The sequence below is a fragment of the Physeter macrocephalus genome, chromosome 4, assembly GCF_002837175.3.
Source record: "Physeter macrocephalus isolate SW-GA chromosome 4, ASM283717v5, whole genome shotgun sequence".
Classification (NCBI taxonomy): domain Eukaryota; kingdom Metazoa; phylum Chordata; class Mammalia; order Artiodactyla; family Physeteridae; genus Physeter; species Physeter macrocephalus.
Window position 1 is genome coordinate 17,162,718 of NC_041217.1, and position 18,704 is coordinate 17,181,421.

Here is an 18,704-nt window from a genome sequence, read left to right on the forward strand (position 1 = left end):
CCCCTGCATCGGCAGGCGGACGCGCAACCACTGCGCCACCAGGGAAGCCCTATGATGCGTTTTAATATAGCAGAAAGTTAGATGATTCAAGACATCCTTTTCCTCGCCAGTCTGGTTTCTTCTCCTGCTCTCCTTGGGCATTTTTTGTGGAATGGGAGCGAATCTCTGGAAGTGATCGCTAAGGCCCTGTTACCTACGCTGGGGTGAAGCTTGGAGCAAAGTCCGTGGGCTGACATTTGCATGTGCTTCTCTCTGCGGGAGGATCAGGCAGTGGCTTCGGGGATGCATTAAATTGGTAACCACACACCAGCAATCTCAACAGTTGGTGGCCACTGTCCACCAGGAAAAGGCACAGAAACCTTCTCTCCTTGCAGGTTTAATTGTTTAGACTGCAGGTTCTTTGGAAAATAAAGCAGCACATAAGAGCAAATAGGACTTTATTAATAAATCATGAGCTGAATTTCTGTTAGGAGCTGAAATGAAGCAAAATGGGTCCAATTTGCCTGTAGGTACATTGGGGGTATGATAAGTAATTTTTAAAATTTGGTAATGTGCGTTAAAGGTAATTAAATGTCACGATAGAAAAGGGAGAGATGGATAGATAGATAGATAGATAGATGGATGGATAAATAGGTGTTAAATATATCTATGCTTGGCCCAGTTCCTCTTTCTGCCTTCCTCATTCCCCCAGAGGTTACTTATTTTTAGGAGCTGTTTAAAAAAAAAATAATATAAGGAAGAAATATTTTCTAGCATGAAAAGATGTGACAGTGTTTTATACCCTCTTGTGTTGCTCTTCATCCAAACTTCATCTTTTGAATATTGGCTTCAAATCCTGCCTGAAAGGGGACATAAATAAAGTGAAATGGCTAATGGACTAAAAACACTTATGATCAGGTTTTCATAACTAACATTATTGATAGCTTCTACCGCGCAGGCACCTGCACACAGTGCAATATCCATTTCTAAAGTAAGATTTAGAGCCCTATTTGCAATAAAAAGGCTAGCACATGCAAATAAAGAATTCGAGAGTGAGGCCGGCAATGGCCTCCCCCAAGAGAGGGAGGAAAGACCTCTTTCCATAGCAGAACTGACCACCGGGGACACAGAACACTTTTTCAGATTTCAGACGTGGCTGTGCATTTCATGGCGTCCTGGGAGGGTCTTCAGGGACAGAAAATTGTCAAGTCCTTAATTTGGAAACAACCACTTCTTTCTCCTCAATGGCTTAGTATTTGCACTTGGTCAGGCATATAAATTTGCATTTCTGTACACTGAAACAATAACAAAATCGTTTTGCAGGAAATGTAACACAATACAAATAAGGAAGCAGGCAAGATGGGGATATTTTCATGGAGTCTGGTGCTTTCCACGTCCATTTTAAGGTGATTTTCCTGTTGTTTTTTTTTCCTGTAAAGATTTCTATTTTAGCAAAGACAGTTGAAGAAAAGCCTTTGAGATGACTAGAAATTTAATTTGTGTTCAAAAATTTTCATATCAATAACCCTCTCTTTCAAGATATTTTAGCTGTAGTAACAATAAGAAGATGCTAGCAACACAGAAAGCCTTTTATCTGCTTCTTGCTATTGAGATAGTGTTTGGAAGGCATAATTTTCTTCTCTTTTAGTTCTTACTATTCCCATCGGAGTAAAAAAAATTTTTTTTTCTTCAAATTCTGGACTTTATTATTCTAAAAAAATTAAGTTCAGGTTACATAGGAAACTGGAAATTATGGCTTTATTAAATTAAATTAATTCAAAAGAGCATTGGATTTGTGGGACTTGTATAGTTACTCATATCTACAACTTCTATTATGGTAGGATCCCCTCCTTCAATTATATTGAAAATATGAATGCCAGTATACAGTCCCCCTTGGAACTGTGCATTAATGTGAGAGATTGTCACCTCTGTACTCTAAAGAATAGTGATAGTTTCCAAGTTATATAGCAATCAACAGCAAAACATTTCTCCCTCCCTTCAGAATCTCATGGTACTGCAAAGTATTACTGAGAGAGAAAAATGTTTTATACGGGAAATTGCAACCAAGGTTTCACACGTAACTGTATCAGTGTTTAGTTGTGAGTCCCTATTTTTGTCCTTTCTTTTGTCCGAATTTGAGTGTAACAGAGAACAAAGAGAGACATGAAAAGGAGGATGCAGAATGACTGAAAACTCTTCATAAATGGCAAACTCATTGCTCAGAGACAAGCTGAGGCCTCATTGCTGAGGACAGACACAGCCCAGATGCCCGGATGCAATCAGTGCTACCTGGGAGGGAGCTGGGAACGATGAGACAAGTGTGACGCTGCTCCCCCCATCCCCTCACCCCACCCACTCCCACCTCCAGAGCAAAGAAAGGGCCAGCAGTCCAAATCACAAATCCAGCCTGCTGCAGACGAACACCGATCCAGACAGTGTCTGCTATGTGAGAGACAGCTCAAAGGGATGCTCGAGTCTTGTGACAGCTAGGGTTGTGACATATCAGCAAAGAGTGGCAGCTGGGTGAAGACAAGTGGAAGACACCCTAGCATAAGAGGGGGAAGGAGGTTGCCGAGAGTTGAATTGTCTCCCCCAGAAAGACGTGCTGAAGTCCTGATCTTTGGTCCCTGTAATATGAGCTTATTGGCAGATGCAGTCGAGTTAAGATGAGGTTGTACTGTATTAGACTGCACCCTAAATCTAATAACTGGTGTCCTCATAAAGAGAGAGAGATTCAGAGACAGAGAGAGAATGCCATATAATGATGCAGGCAGAGACTGGAGTGATGTATATTCAAGCCAGGGAACTCCAAGGATGGCGGGCAACCACCAGAAGCTAGGAGAGGGGCATGGAACATCTGTCTCCCTCAGAGTATAGAGAAGGAAGCAACCCTGCTAAAACCTTGATTTCAAATTTCTAGTCTCCAGTATGATGAAAGAATAAATTTCTGCTATTTTAAGCCAACTGGTATGTGGTATTTTGTGGCAGCCCTAGGAAACTAACACAGAGGTGAATAGGAACATGACCTACTACCTTCTTCCCATTTTCTCCTAGCAGTCCCTGAACCAGAATCTGTCCTGGTATCTTTCATACTCTCCTGAACAGACTCGCAGACTGACTGGCACCTCATGCACCCAAGGCATATCATGGGATTTATGAAACCATCAAAACCTTCACAACTAACAGGAGGGATCTCATTTACTTAAATTTATGTCTATAGTTGTGAAAATGAAACATAATTTTAAAGGACTCTGTCTTCTGTGGAAGTTTTCCTGTTATAACTTCTGGGTAAAATTGAATACTCTTTGCCATTAACAGGGGGGTCAAAGGGATTCATTAAAGCACTAGCCTGTTATTCTAGGGGCTTCTAACTAGCTGAAGGGAGAGAGAGAAACAATGAATCACGAGCATCCCTTTTGCTTTGCCTGCATGTCTCTTTCCCCTTCCCTCTAATATGTCTCCTTCTTATATCTCATGGATTAAACACCTAGTAGACAAACGGACATTAAGTAAAGGCAGACATGAAACCATTTCAAGGATCTCATGTGGAAGAATGAGTATGAATTTGGAAGGCAGGGAATCCTAGTGCATCACTTACTAAGCTGTGACCTTTGGCAAGAAGTTTACTCATTCATTCAACAAAAACATAATGACCACCCACTCTGAGCTGGCCACTGGAGTTACAACAATAAATAAGGCAGACGTGGGCCCTTCACTCAAAATATTTCATTCTATTTAACTGTCTTCTCCAAAGCTCAGCTTCCTCCTCTGTTAATTTGGCATGATTATAACATCAAATTCATGCGGAAAGTGTGAGGGAAGGAATGAAATACAATACATGTGAAGGAATTGTGAAGCCCAGTAAAATTAGCTATTATTTCCACTGCATAGGAAATACCTTAAGAGTAAAAACGGTTTGCTATTTGCCTTTAGTAGGCCCTGCACCTTGCACAATGCTTGGCGTTTAGTAGATACTCAGTGAACATTTATTGTATGATTATGAACACCAATAGAGATCAGATTAGTCACTTCCTCATCTGCTCTTCACAACTGGTACAGCACTTTGAACAATACACGATGTGAGAGCACGTTATGTTCATCTTGGTATTCTTCTCGCCCTTCTTTACCTGACACAATCGCTGGAGCATAGATGGTGCTTGGAATTGACCTGAGTAAAATGTCTGTCAGTTAATAATCATTTCAAATAGAAAACTTAAGCAGGGAAGGATCAGCGCTCAGCCGTGTCTGCTCCATGCCCTGCTGAACCGGGGTCCGTCACAGTCCTCTCTCACTGGCCAGCTGCCAATACTGAGGATTTCATTATCAGCTCCACCCAGGTTTGGAAATGACCCTAAATATGCTTGTTAGTATATAAGAGACTGGGTGGATGTTGGACAAGGTTTCCGTGTGGAAGGGACTCAAAATAACGTTTAGGTAATGAGAGGGTAGAGTTGTAGGGGAGGGAGTATATCCTACAGCGAAAATAACATACACGAGGGACTGAAAATGGGAGATAAGATGGAAATTTTGTGAAACAAAGAAATCCACCATGGCTGAAGCATAAGTCAGGAGGAGAGTGGTCCAAGATGAGGGGTGGGCAGGGGCTAGGGCTGGGTTGGCAACCTCCGCAATATTGACATTTGGGGCCAGAAAATTCTCTGATGTGGAGTTCTGTCCTGTGCCTTGTGGATGCTTAGCAGCACGATCGCTATATGCCAACAGTATGCCCCACTGGATGACCAAAAATGGCTCCAGATACTGCCAAAGGCCCCTTGGGGGAAAAACTTCTGAGACTGAGAACCACTGGGCTGCTAGGCCATTGCAGGGCCTTGAAGGTCACATAAGGAAGTATAGGAGATCACTGTGACCTGACTTGCAGTTTGAAGAAATCATTTCCTGCTGAATCCATGCAGGGAGACCAACTGGGAGGCCATGGCAAGAAGTCCGCTGGAGGGAAAATGGAGGTTTTGACCAAGATAGTGGCAGTAGGATGGACAGAACCTGGTAGATTCAAGAAATATTAGGAAGTAGAATGCGAGTGGTATTCATAATCTTGCCAGGCATCTTTTTTCTGACCTTTTTCACTGTTCTGTTGGACCCTACTCAAGGCCTGGGGAAGAACCAGCAGAGTAGGTCTTCTTGTTAATACCCATCTGATTTCAATTGGTTACATCTTTTTTTCTGATTCAGGAGACCTCTTTGCTTATTACTTACTGCTTATCACTATAATTTCTAACTCTTTACTTTTTATTAAGGTTGACATTGGAACTGTCTGTGAAGGACATTGTTTGCATGTCCTTTTGAAGAGAAGCTCAGGCCACACAGGCCCATTTTGATTATCTACCTGTTTTTCCTGGAGGCAGGAAATTACTAGAAGCTTGTCAAAGCAGTTCCCATCCTTCCACTGATCCCCATTTTACAAGGAAACTCAGGGAGGAATCCCAAGTATAAAGGACCAAAAAAGTAGCATTGATGAGTCTACCACAATCTGAGCTTGCTGAAGTCAGCAGAATGGTCTTCTGGTTATCTCACAGAAAAATCAACAGTAGTCAGAATACATTTATTACCCTACTTAGTGGATTTCAGGAACAATCTCATCATGATCCCCCTCACACAGTATAAGGCCTTTTCCCTTAGTAAAAAGAGGAACCAAAGGTCATAGCTTCCCTGCAACTTCTATCCACTAATTGGAGAGACCCTATACTAGGTGAGGCTGAACATAATTGGGCCATTACTTAATCCCATTACAAAATAAAAAATATACAATTTCACTTTTGTTGGTTTTCCTGTGAGTGAGACACAGATCATCAATGGATAGTCAAAGTGTAACAAGAATATTACTGACGGGTTTTCTAAATGTGAGATTCCAGCTCCAGGGATTCTATTAATATTCCTCACGTTAAAGAACCTGAATGGACATGTAGCCATTTGGGACCTGCTTCTGATCCAAAGCGATTCTAAATATCTAGTTTTACCATTGTGAGCTGTATTCAATGGCAAGCTCAGGAAATAATATTGACACTGAGAGGAAAAATCTCTTCTTCAGTAAAGACACCAAGGTTTCCTTAAAGCCAACAATATTCCAGGAGCAATTTATTAAAATTCCTCCCCGAAAGATCTGTGGGTAAATATAAATAGAGGCAAAGCCATGGTACGCACTTCAACCTAGAGCCGTATGCACACATCTGGATTGGGACCTCGAAATCTGGTCTCAGGTCACTGGAGGACCTCTAGCTTCATGGAGGCACCTTCTCTGGAGGTGAAGCTAGCTACAAATTCTATTACAAACCCTCACATTCTCCACCCATTTCTCTTGTCTCCTGTGCAAAGACAAGGCCCTAGTGTGCTGAGTTTGATGCTGTTGTTGTTGCCAAATGTTGTCTAGTTTCCATCTTAAGAAAATTAATTTCATGTTTTCTACTTTCATATGAATGAGTCCATTGGAAATGACAAAATGAACAAAGCTTGAAAGAAAATGAGAAAAGCAAGTAGGCAATGTGCTCTAGCTTACCTTGAAAGTGTTTGTGGTAATAATGGCCATTTTTCATTTGTTGTGATAGTGGCTAAGATTAGGCTTCATCAAACACATGACTATCCCCAACTTTTTTTAAAAGGAAAGTTCTGTGTATTTAATACCACAACAACTCCCCAAGGTAGTGGAGTCCAAAATGCTGGAAAGTTAATATTTCAACAGAGCCTGAAAAGGACAACCTCGTTTTCCGTGGAGAGGCAACGTGATGTCAAAGAAAGAACACAGAGCTGGGAGTCAGGCCCGTGAGTGTTGGACAGTTCCTCCTCCTGTGTGGCCTTGGGCATATCGGTCTCAACCCACCTGCTCTCATACATCTAAGGCCTTGTCAGGCATTAAAATTCTATGATTAAAAGAAAAAGGGGCATATATCCAGAGAAAACTATAATTCAAAAAGATCCATGCTATGTTCATAGCAGCACTATTCACACTAGCCAAGACATGGAAACACCCTAAATGTCCATCGACAGATGAATGGATAAAGAAGATGTGGTATGTATAGACGATGGACTATTACTCAGCCATAAAAATGAATGAAATAATGCCATCTGCAGCAACATGGATGCAACTAGAGATTATCATACCAAGTGAAGGAAGTCAGAAAGAGAAAGACAAATACCATATGATATCACTTGTATGTGGAATCTAAAATATGACACAAATGAAACATGAACAGAAACAGAATCACGGACATAGAGAACAGATTGGTGGTTGCCAAGGGGGAGGGGGTTGGGGGAGGGATGGAGTGGGAGGTTGGGGTCAGCAGATGTAAGCTTTTAGATACAGAATGGATAAACAAGGTCCTACTGTGTAGCGCAGAGAACTACATTCAATATCCTATGATAAACCATAATGGAAAAGAATACAAAAAAAAGAATGTATATATATATATGTATAACTGAATCACTCTGCTGTACAGCAGTAATTAACACAACATTGTAAATCAACTATACTTCAATAAAAAAAAAAACAGAAACAAAATACAAAGAATCCACAAGATCACATGCTTTCTTTTAATCCTCCATGACTTCATATGACCACGAGAGGCAACAGAAAAACAAATTTCCTGGCTAAGAAAGGGGAGGTTGTCTTTTGGCGATTCATCCCTAATCTCTTTCTCAACTTGACAGCTCACTCCCCAGACTCACTGCATATTGGAATCCTTTACTGCCCAGGTCCAGGATCACTCTGAAAATAGAAATGTTTTTCTCACACGGCTGGGCAGCAAGTGTTCAGAACACGAGTGAAAGGCTAGACAAATCTCTCCGTTGTCTAAATGTCAAGATTCTTGTTATCACCCATCTGTGAATCAGAGATTCAGAAAACAGAATCCCTGCTTTCTAAGACAAAGAAGGCTGAGGTCTGAGTGATGCATTGTGCCCCATGCGGAGCCCATATTTTGAACCCAGCAAGTGTAACCAATACCCCTAAATTCAATAAGAAATAAACACCGAAAAACTCTGTAGGATAACAGCATCAGTGCTCTGTGCTTAGCATCCCTTCCAGGTACTGAGAGGAAAGCTTATTCAGTGCTGGTGGTAGTTAGTGCAGTGAAACAGCAGAAAATCTGGTGACAAAAGTCCTTATGGCATAATATTTAGTGGAAAAGTAGTATATACAACTCTGATCCAAATTATATTTAAACACAAATGTAAATTTTTTTCTTTGTATGCATCTTTTCCAAAATTCTTACAGTAAAATTTGATTAATTTTGTTGTAAAAAATACAACCAATTCCATTTTGAAACTATAGAAATATTTAGCAAATCTACGTGAGTTGAGAAGTCACCCCAGTTTTAACTTGTATCTTTCTCAAAATTTTATCCACGTATTGATGACTTTGGCTTGTTATGCCAAAAATGTACATGCTTTTTGCTAAGCACAGGAGAGGCGGATATTATATTACAGCATTTAAATGCTCTCTTATTCTATTGTGTGTGTGACCCTGTAGGGCAAGTTGGAAGATGAGGAGTAGCAACCATAAAATTCCTACCATTAATCTCATAGCACTTGGCATTATATGAATATTTGCCTGCAGTGGTTTATTGTGCAATAACAAAAAGGGGGGGTGGTGGCTTTAAAATAGCTAGTTTACAAACATTGTATCTTTACAGATAAAGCTGAATATGGTCAACTTTCCTGAATCAGTGGGGTGGTGCTAATGAAATTACAATTAGAGAATCGATAAAAATAGACAGAATTTAAATACAAAAGACTATGTACTGTACAATTCTATTTATACAAAATTGTAGAAAAGGCAAAACTAGAGTGTCAGAAAGGAGCTCAATTGTTGTTAGGGGGCTGGGGGTAGATTGAAGGGGTCTAATACAAAGGGACACGAGAACACTTTAGGGTGAGGAGACGATGCCATATCTTAATTATTGTGGTGACGTGATTCTGTACAAGCACTCATCAAACTACACTTTTAAAATTGGTCAATTTTAGTGCATGTAATATCTTAATAATAAAACCTTAATACCTTAATAATAATAACATAATAACTTAATAGACATAAAAGAGGAGGAAATGGGCAAGATTTGCCTAGACCTATTCATTTGAGGCAACACCTAAAGTTCTAGAAAGGGGACAAATTGCAGCATTTACCATACGTGGTAAGAGTTCCATTAAAGATCCACAAGAGGATCTTTAGCTGACATTTTCCTTGTTTACTTCTCGACTGGTTGATGGGATTTTTGTTCACTCAGTCCCATAAGAATATAATCTCCGTAAGAAGAAATGTCCTAGTTTGTCTTGCTCTTAGCTGTATCTTAAACACCTATGATAGTGTCTGGCATATAAATATTTTTGACTGAATAAAATAAACAAATACATAAGAAAATTTCAGATCCCGGTAGGTGCTATGAGGATGCCTTATAGTAAGGAAGGTTCCCAATTAAATTTGCCCGAACGAAATATTTTCTGTATGGTGAGCCCGGATAATAATTTTGAGACATTTAAGTTTTTCTCTCTAGACTCCTCCCTTCTTTTTAGTTGCAAGCAGATAACCAGGCCTTTGTAATTTATTGAACCTGAGACTTATAGGGTGATAAACAAGTTGTTTGAAATTTGTTACTCTTCAAGTCTTTGTAAAATCATGAATTCACCCTAAGAGATTATATATCCCAGGGCTGTTGAAAAGGGTGGGAATTCCTTCAAGCAACAAAGGGGAGAAGGGAAATATCCTGTGGACTGAAAACGGGGAGTTACTCCAGCAACAGAGGAATGCCATGACTGTGAAAAAGGGTCACCTTCAAGCCAGCGGACCACTTTTCCCAGGTGAGATCACCCCTTGCCTAGATTGCTACAGGATTTCATAGTTGTTCAGCGAGCCCACAGACAGATACCAAAGAAAGACTCTGAGCTGTACCTGAATTTTGCTCCTTTCACTGGCTGACGATCAGATGAACTCCATCATTACTGCATTTCCCTTTTTCCCCCAAATCACCATCTGAAACCTCTGGATCATCCATCTTCACACAGACACTTGTCCTATGCTGCTTGGAAAATCTCCCTCGCTCTACTCCCTGTCCTCTCAACCCTTCTACTCCGCCCTACATCCACCAAAACCTGTCATCAGCAGGTTCCCTACATCTTCAGCCTCTTCCCTCAGGATTCCTTTCACATCCTGTTCAACTGAAACTTGACTGACCTTAGAAATCTCTCATAGGGAGGCTGCTTTTTTTTTTTTTCCTGTGGCACATGAAGTAGCCAAAGTATTCTTCCTGTTCCTCTTTGCCAATCTTGCTTCTCCTTTTTTAAAACCACATCTTCCTGAAATGTCTGCTCCCACTCAACTTGTTTTGTCATCCTCCAGTCTCAGCACCTTATTCATTATGGATTTTAGCACTGTTCTCATCCTTGGTGACCTCAGCAGCCACATAGACTCACGGCTCTCACCTTCACTGTGTATCAGAATGAACTGGAATGCTTGTTGAAAATACCAGGGCTGATGTCCTATCCCCAGAGATTTGGATTTAGTTATTCTGGCATAGGAATTCTCTCTCAGTAGGAAGTGGATCTCCCACCTCAGTGCCCTCCTATCTGCCCCACGGAAGGAGGCAATAGTGCACCAGTCTTCCTGCCCAGTGGTGTCCGAAGAACAGGGAACTGATGTTCTTCCCACCGCCTGATGGAAGTAGGCAGGGCTTTGATGCCTGCCACGCGGTGTCAGAGGCTGAGTGAGCAACTGCCTTTCGTCCTCCACTCTGCCAAGTGGTGCTCTGGTTCCCTCACCAGGATAGTGTCAGCAGAGCCCAGCAGACAGCTGCACCTCCACCCCCATCGGCAGCAAAGAGGCAGAACGAGGCATACCGAGGGGGGAGGAGGTAGAGCCTCGTGTCAGTAGGGCCCCGCAGCCACAAAGCTCATGTCAGATCTCCACTCCTCCCTTCCCTGGTATCAGCAGCGCCCAACAGAGAGCTGAGTTGACACCTGCATTTGGAAACTGCTAAGCAACATGAATGAGTTCTACTTTTCTTGGTTGTCACTATATTTTTTTAAGTACAATCACTTGTTACAGTAACAACCAGGAATATTTGCACCTTAAATGCTAGAAGACAATCAATAGACTCTGAGACCACGATGAATGAGATGTTAAAACTATGACAAAGATTTTTTAAAAAGCCATCTTAAAATGCCTCAACAGTAACTATGAATTTCTTAAAACAAATGAAAAACTAGAAAACCTCAGGAAACAACTGTAAGTTATTTTTTAAAAGGACAGAATGGTATTTATAAAACTGGAAAATACAATCGCCAAAATAAAAACCTGGCTGGATAGGTTCAATAGTAGAGTGGATATGATGGAAGATATGACAGAAGAAGAAGAAAGACTGTATTAATATCCGATAAAGTGGACTTCAGAGCAAAGAAAATCACTAGAGGCAAACAGACATTACATAATGGTAAGAGGATTAATCCACCAGGAAGACATTAACAATCCTGCATGTGTACATACCAAGTAACAGAGACTCAAAATACATAATAACTGATAGAGCTGAAATCTTGATTCTGGGTATTTCACATGATCTTTTTGAGCCACAATGTCCTCATCTGTAAAATGGGGCTCTCAAACACCTGGTACGTTGCCTGGTACATAACAAGTGCTCAGTAAATAGAGCACTGGAAATCTTAGCCTCCCATGGCCATGTGAGAAGCCTGACCAAATGGTCCAGGCCACCTGATCTGTTTTACTCAGAGGAAGTCTCTCCTCTCACCACAAAGCAGCTCAGGATTCAGGCTGCAGCTCACCAGAGAACTCAGGGCTGCTCGAGCTGAGGGCTGCATGGGGCTCCGCAAAGCTGGGTTTCAAGTTCCTGGCACAGCCAAGCAAAGAGAGTGCTCTTCATAAGTCAGAGGAGCTATGCGTGCCCAGCTGGCCGCTGGCCTTGGTGGCAAAGCCTCTGCTCACGTCAGTGTAGACTTCAAAGACTGTCATGTCTGCCAGACAGGACCAGTAGGGGAGCCTCAGTCTGCGAACAGGAAGGATGACAGACCACTAGTGCTGACCAGACTCAGGACAGGTGCCCTACCCAGTGTCCTCTGGGAGTAAGCAGGTCTTAGTAAGTGCTGGGGAATCCCAGGGAAGAGGAGGGGTGGCAGGGGGAGGGGTGTGAGGACAGTGGTTTGTGTTTGGCTGAGCCTCCCTGAACCTCAGCATTGGCTCTCCTCTGTGGAAGGGTCACCATCCCTCCCTCTCAGCCTGAATGAGATGATGAAAATGTTCCCCTGTGCGGCGTGCCCACCGTGACCACTCACAAACTTCCAAGATAGATGAGATCAAGAGTGGAGATTTCTACTTTGAAAACACCCTATGAATACAATCTTATCCGCGCCTATCTTGACCTCACAATAGTGTTTAACAAAGATGATGCTTGCCTCCTTTTTGAAACACTTCTCTCTCTTGCTTTCTTAATTTCCTAATTCTTTCTACTTTCTGGCTATCCATTTTCATACATTGTCTACTCATCTCTAAATATTGGAGTTCCTGCCACCTGGACTGTAGCCTCCTTTTTCTCTTCTGCCTGGAAAATCTGCTCCAGGTTTTAATACCTGGGAGTTAAAACCCACCAAAGTGAGGTCATATGCTACCAAATTTTATACCTTGTATCTCTATCCCTGGCTTCTCTCTTGAGATCCAAGTACTTATTCAACATCTTGATTTAGATGTTAAGATCGTAAACCTAATAAGTCAAAGTAGAAACAATAGACTTTTCCCACTAAGCTGTTCTTCCCAGCCTTCCCCATATCAGCAAACAGCACCATGATCCACCTAGCCATTAAATCAAAAATCTAGGCATAATTTCTAATTCTTTTTCTCTCACATCCTATATCCAAACCATTAACAACTCTTTCCATGTCTAACATACACCCTTAATAGGTCAATTTTTATTTATCTCCACTACAGTCTGAGCCACCATGATCTCTCACATAGAATTTTACAGTAGCCTCCTAACTGGTCTGTGCATTGACACTCTGACTCACATGTTCTCCAACAGAACTAAAAGGGTCTTTGAGAAATGAGTTCTGATCCTGTTATGACTCTGTTTAAAATAGTCCCATGGCTCCCCATTTCTCTGGCACAAAGTTGAATGTCCTTGCCATGACCTACAAGGACATATTTAACCTGGCCCTTCTTAACCCTCTTATCTCAGCATGTCCTACACCTCCCTTGCTCACTATGCTTTATTCATGCTGGCTTTTGTTCCTCAAAGGAACCTGGCTTCTCCTGAAAAATTTTCCCCCGTATTGTCTCATGGCCATCTCAGTCGCACCATTCATATCCCAGCTCAAATGTCACCCCTTAGAGTTTCTCTGACCTCTATCTAAGGTACCCCACTCCAACCATCACCCTATTCCAAATCATTCTCTATTACATGACCCTGTTTTATTACCTTTCTAACACTATTATCTGCAGCTAGCCATTTTATTTTTATTTACTTATTTATTGTTGTCTCACTCACATAGAATGTAAGCCTCAATAAGAACAAGGACTTTGTCTGCTTTGTTAGGAATCCCTAGTGCCTAAAACAGAACCTGGCACATAAAATATTTGATGAATGAATGAGTGAATGAATGAATGGATGGCATGTCTAGGAAGGCTGGACCCTGGGACCTTACCGCTGGACAAATAATCTCTTGTCTTGGATGATGAAGCCATTCAATTTCAGAAGGATGAAATAAGAAGGCCGAGTTCTTAAGGCCTCTTCCATCTGTATCGCTGGTCTATTAAGGACACACAGATTGGGTTCAACTGTCACCGTGGGAAGGAAGTGGCAGTTCCTTGCATACAATTCGGGATGCACTTTCTACTCGTAGAAATGAGAATCTGAAAGTCTGGAAGGATCGAGGTAGCCCACTTTTCTCTTTTGGTTGCTTGGTCATTCAAAAATCCAGGGCAAATCTTGCCATGGCTGATGAATACTGCCTAAGAGACGGTTAACTCCCATAGGGAGGTGAGTGTTTAATGGAAAGGCTTTATGCAAGGTGGAATATGTCTTCATGATGCATGATAGTACCCCTGTCACTAATGAAGGCTCTGAGACCAGGAGTCCAAGAGTAATTTGTTCAAATGAAATAAAGCCTGTTAGTTTTGCCAGTATTCTCCTGCTTCGTTGCTTAACACCAACCGGATGATGTAATCTGTCCCTTTCTTGTTTACAGGGATGTTTCTAAAGAGGCAGTCAAACATTGCCTCAGTCTGGTTAGGAATAATGAGGCCACTGCCTGGCTCTTAATTATATCACCGGCAGAAGTCCAGTGCTAGAGGAGAGTAAAGATAAAGAGGAAAGCTATCCTATTTTTAAGGATGTTCCAAAGGATTCAGAAACATGTGTCCTTAAAATAAAGATGATAAGATTCAGAAACAGCCATATGAACAGGAGTCTGAAATGCTGGGGTTTTGGTGGTAGCTCCACTTTTCCTTTAGAGAGCAAAGTTACCTGGTTGGAGAAGGAATGGAGTTCTGGTTAGCTGCTCCTTAACGGATTTCAAAAGCCTTAAGGTGACTCACATGAAAGACCATTCCTAGCAATTTCTAGTCAATCTCCAGAGGAGACACAGAGCCATACACTCATTGGCATCTAAATTCTGCGAGTCCTCTTTTCCCACAAAGGAAGTTTCTCTACTTTGCTGTGTTCAGAGCCTTTCTACACAGAAGAATTTATGTTCATCTTTATATTCTTTCCATTCTGTTACTACTTTAAAAAAACACAGAGTTCAGAGCCAAACATTATCACCATCATCATCATCATTATAATTGTTACTATTAATTTTAGATTACTGCTATTAAATAACTTAGGAAAAGTTTGCGTATCAGTCTTGAATCTTAGATTTTGAACGAAGGGGGGATGGTTTGGGTAAACAATGTCTACCTGGAAATTTATTCTATAATGGCATAGAAATGTAAGCTGAAAAGATTTTTAGAGTTTATTTAGTGCAGCTCCCTTATTTTTAATATGAGGAAACGGAAACACCTTTACCTTTATGAAGGTAAAGCAACTTGACCAAGGTCATGTAGTGTATCCAGTGCAACGTTTTTTGGATGTAAAGAACAGAAAACCTGACTTATTATAAACTGACCTAAACAATGATCAAATTTATCTTACTAAAATGAAGGACATGTATAGGGCGGGAGTATTAGTTTTCTAGGGCTGCTGTAGCAAAATACCACGGACTGGGTGGCTTAAATAACATATGCTTATCTTCTCATAGTTCTAGAGGCTTCAAGGTGCCAGCAGGGGTGGTTTCTCCTGAGGCTTCTCTCTTTGGCTTATAAGTGGTCACCTTTTCTGTGTATATGCATCATTGGTATCTTTTCCTCTTCTTTTAATGACACCAGTCCTATTGGATTTAGGCCCACCCATAGGCCCTGATTTAACTTCAGTTATCTCTTTGAAGACTCTATCTCCAAATATAATCACATTGACAGTTAGATTTTCAACCTATGAACTTTGGGGACACAATTCAGTCCCTAACAGTGAATGCAGCTGGGCCCGGTGTTTTCTGTTTGGGGTGGTTATTAATTATTTATTCCATTTATTTAAGAGATACAGGCCTATTCAGATTGTCTATTTCTTCTTGTGTGAATCTGGGGAAAATGTATCTTTTAAGAAATTGGTCCATTTAATCTAGGTTATCAAATTTGTGGGCATAGAGTTGTTCATAGTACTCCTTTATTATACTTTTTACATCCATAGGATCTGTAGTGATGTCCTCTCTTTTGTTTCTAATATTTGTAATTTTTGAACTTGAAGTTCTTTTATTCTTAGCCTGGCTAGAGGCTTATCCATGTTATTGATCTTTTCAAAGAACCAGCTTTCGGTTTCATCGATTTTCTCTATTGAGATCCTCCTTTCAATTTTAGTGATTTCTGCTCTAACGCTTATTATTTCTTTTCTTCTGCTTACTTTGATTTAATTTGCTTTTTTCCTTCTAGTTTCCTAAAGTAGAAAGTTAGATTACTGATTTTAGATCTTTCTTCTTTATATGTATATCAATATATATATATATATATAAAATCAGTATATATATATAGAAATCAGTATATATATACATATATATATAGAATCAGTATATAAATAAGTATATATATATGTGTGTGTTTTTATTCCCTGACTTTCTATTTTGTTCAGTTGATCTATTTGTCTACTTGATGGCCATACTATACCGTTTTAATAACTGTAGGCTTATAATGTCTTGAAATTATGTAGTGCTAACTCTTCAACTTTGTCTTTCTTTTTCATTTGTTTTTTTGCTATTCTAGGATTTTTGAATTTTCATACGAATTTTAGAATCGGATTTTCAATTTCTACAAAAAAAGTCTGTTGGAATTTTGATTGGGATTTCATTGAATCTATAGATCAATTTGGGAAGAATAGATAATAGTGTTGCATCTTCTGATCCATGAACATGGTAGATCTCTCCATTTATTTGGATCGTCTTTAATTTTGGCTCAGCAATGCTTTGTAGTCTTCAGCATATAGGTCTTTCACATCTTTTACCCCTAAGTATTTTGTAGTTTTTGATGCTATTGTAAATAGCTCAAGCCCCTCTCCTGTAAGTCAACCCATTGCATGTGCAAATGTTATCTAGCTCTTTGTGCGTCACTCTGTGCTGGGGCTCGGAGAATTGTCTAAAAAATTGCTGATACTCTTGCTACTGTACTGCTATTGCTCTGAATAATAAATAAACTGTCCTTCCTCTCTTACCCAAAAGTCTTGTGTCTTCTACCAGCATTCATGAAATTTTGGCAGGCTTCTTGTTACCTTGCAAATAAGATAAAATCTCATACCCTTAAGTTTTTGACAGATACTCTAACCAATACCCTGTGAGTTGTGAGATTTTGCCAGTCTGGCTGGTGGGAATAGGCACCATTCCCAGTCCCACGTGTGCATAAGTAGCTGTTGACTCTAATTCTTTTGGGTGGTTCTTGGGTAGTTTCTCACATGTATGTGTTGATCAGTACTGACCTAAATCCCTGAGGGAGCCTCTTCACAGATCTCCTGAGTTGTCTCTCTTCTCTCTGGTACTCTATCCTGCTAACTCTAGTTGCCTTGGTCTTCTCTGACTCTCAGCTGTATCTTTCCAACTTGAAAAGTCTTCCAGGCTCAGCTTCGATCCCCTCTCTCTGTGCCCAGGTCTGGAAGCAGTACGCTGAGGAGATCATGGGATCACCTAGTTTGTTTCCCACCTCTCATTGGTCATTATCCTTCATTATCTAATGTCTGGTTCTTGAAAACTGTTGCTCTGTTTATTTTGTCTATTTTTTTGTTTCAGGTGGGAGGATAAATTTGCTCCCTGTTACTCCACCTTGACCAGATGTGAAAGTCATATGAATTCTTTATGTAGTCATCTCAAAATCGATTTTCTGTCTTGTTCACATTCTATTTACCTTTATATTTTGGTCATTTTCTTAGATACACAGTTTTTGGTTTTTATATAATTAGATCTATTGTTCTCTTTTTCAGAATTACTTCCATCGATTTTAAACTTGGAAAGTTGTTTCTACAATCCAGTAAATCAGACTTTCACTTCTTTTTTCTTCCTTACATTTATTTCATATTTAATTCTGGAATTAATTTTAGGGTAAGATGTGAGCCTCTAATTTCTTTTCTCACTAAACAGTTAATTTTACTAAAATAAGTTTTGCAGAATTTTTCTCTTCTCTCTTTTCCTCATGATAGTTCCTGCATAATATTTTAAGTTTTTACATATTCTAGAATTTGTTTCATTATCACTTATTTTTTCTTTTGATCTGTACATTTTAATTATTGTAGCTTTATGTATAGTATATTCTAATATCTGAACAGGCAAGCTTTGTCTCAAGACTCCTCTTTTTAAAAAATATTATTATCATTTACTTATTTTGAACCTTAGAATTATTTTATCAAGACTTTGCTCTTTTCCTTTCTTCTCCCCAAACCTTCCAATGGCACTTTTGTTGGAATAAATAAATAGCTTTAGAAAATTTGATCTGTCTTTCAGGAATATAGTACATCATTTCTTTTTTTTTTTTTTTTTTTCTTTTTTTAAGTTTTCCTTTACATCTCTTGTTAAAGTGACAAAATCAATTAAATAGTTAGTTATGATTTCTTTTCCTGTGAGTCCACATTTGATGACAGTCACTTCTTTGGGGGAATGTGTCCCACTAGTGTTTAGAGACCTAGCACTGCTCTTCTCGTAACTCTCTATCCTGACCCCTCGTTCTTGTGCCTTCCCACATAGCAACCCTGATGATATTCCCTATGATCCTGAGATATCTTCTTTCTCTTTACTCTCCTTTTATAGATTCCTTTCTCTGTAGAGAACCCAAGAATTCTTACTTAACCCAGAATATCTTTCCAGAGCATGCAGACCTTGCAGACCCAGCACCCCCTGCTCTGGATACACTGTGCAATTACCTCTCCCTCTTATCTGTTCCATGTCCAGTAGTTCAAAGCTCTTCAATGCACTCACATCAGCCAAGCTGCAACAAATCATCCAGAAGAAATTATTTTATCTGTTATCGTTCTATAAATATTTGCATGTTAACAAGGAACTCTACTCTGAATACCCCCCCCTCTTCTAAAAATAACTAAACCTTAACGGAACGGTTTAACGGTGCTGCAGGCTGGTAGGGACAGTATTTGGGTACTGATAATATTTCCATCACAACACTGATCTTTGTATCAGTTAAGGCCAATCAGGAGATGGAAACC

General features: G+C 40.1%; 1 long non-coding RNA gene across 5 annotated transcripts in view; it reads right to left on the reverse strand.

Moving 5' to 3' along the window:
- LOC102992376 (uncharacterized) overlaps positions 1-18,704 on the reverse strand; it is a 62,640-nt gene that overhangs the window by 42,976 nt on the left and 960 nt on the right. For 4 of the 5 annotated variants that reach the window (XR_003679313.2, XR_008617019.1, XR_449132.4 and 1 more), the window contains exon 2: positions 18,408-18,472. This is a non-coding gene — a long non-coding RNA (uncharacterized lncRNA). Of the gene's footprint in view, positions 1-781; positions 840-18,407; positions 18,473-18,704 lie in introns of all 5 variants that reach the window. The other variant, XR_003679314.2, reaches the window with a different exon arrangement.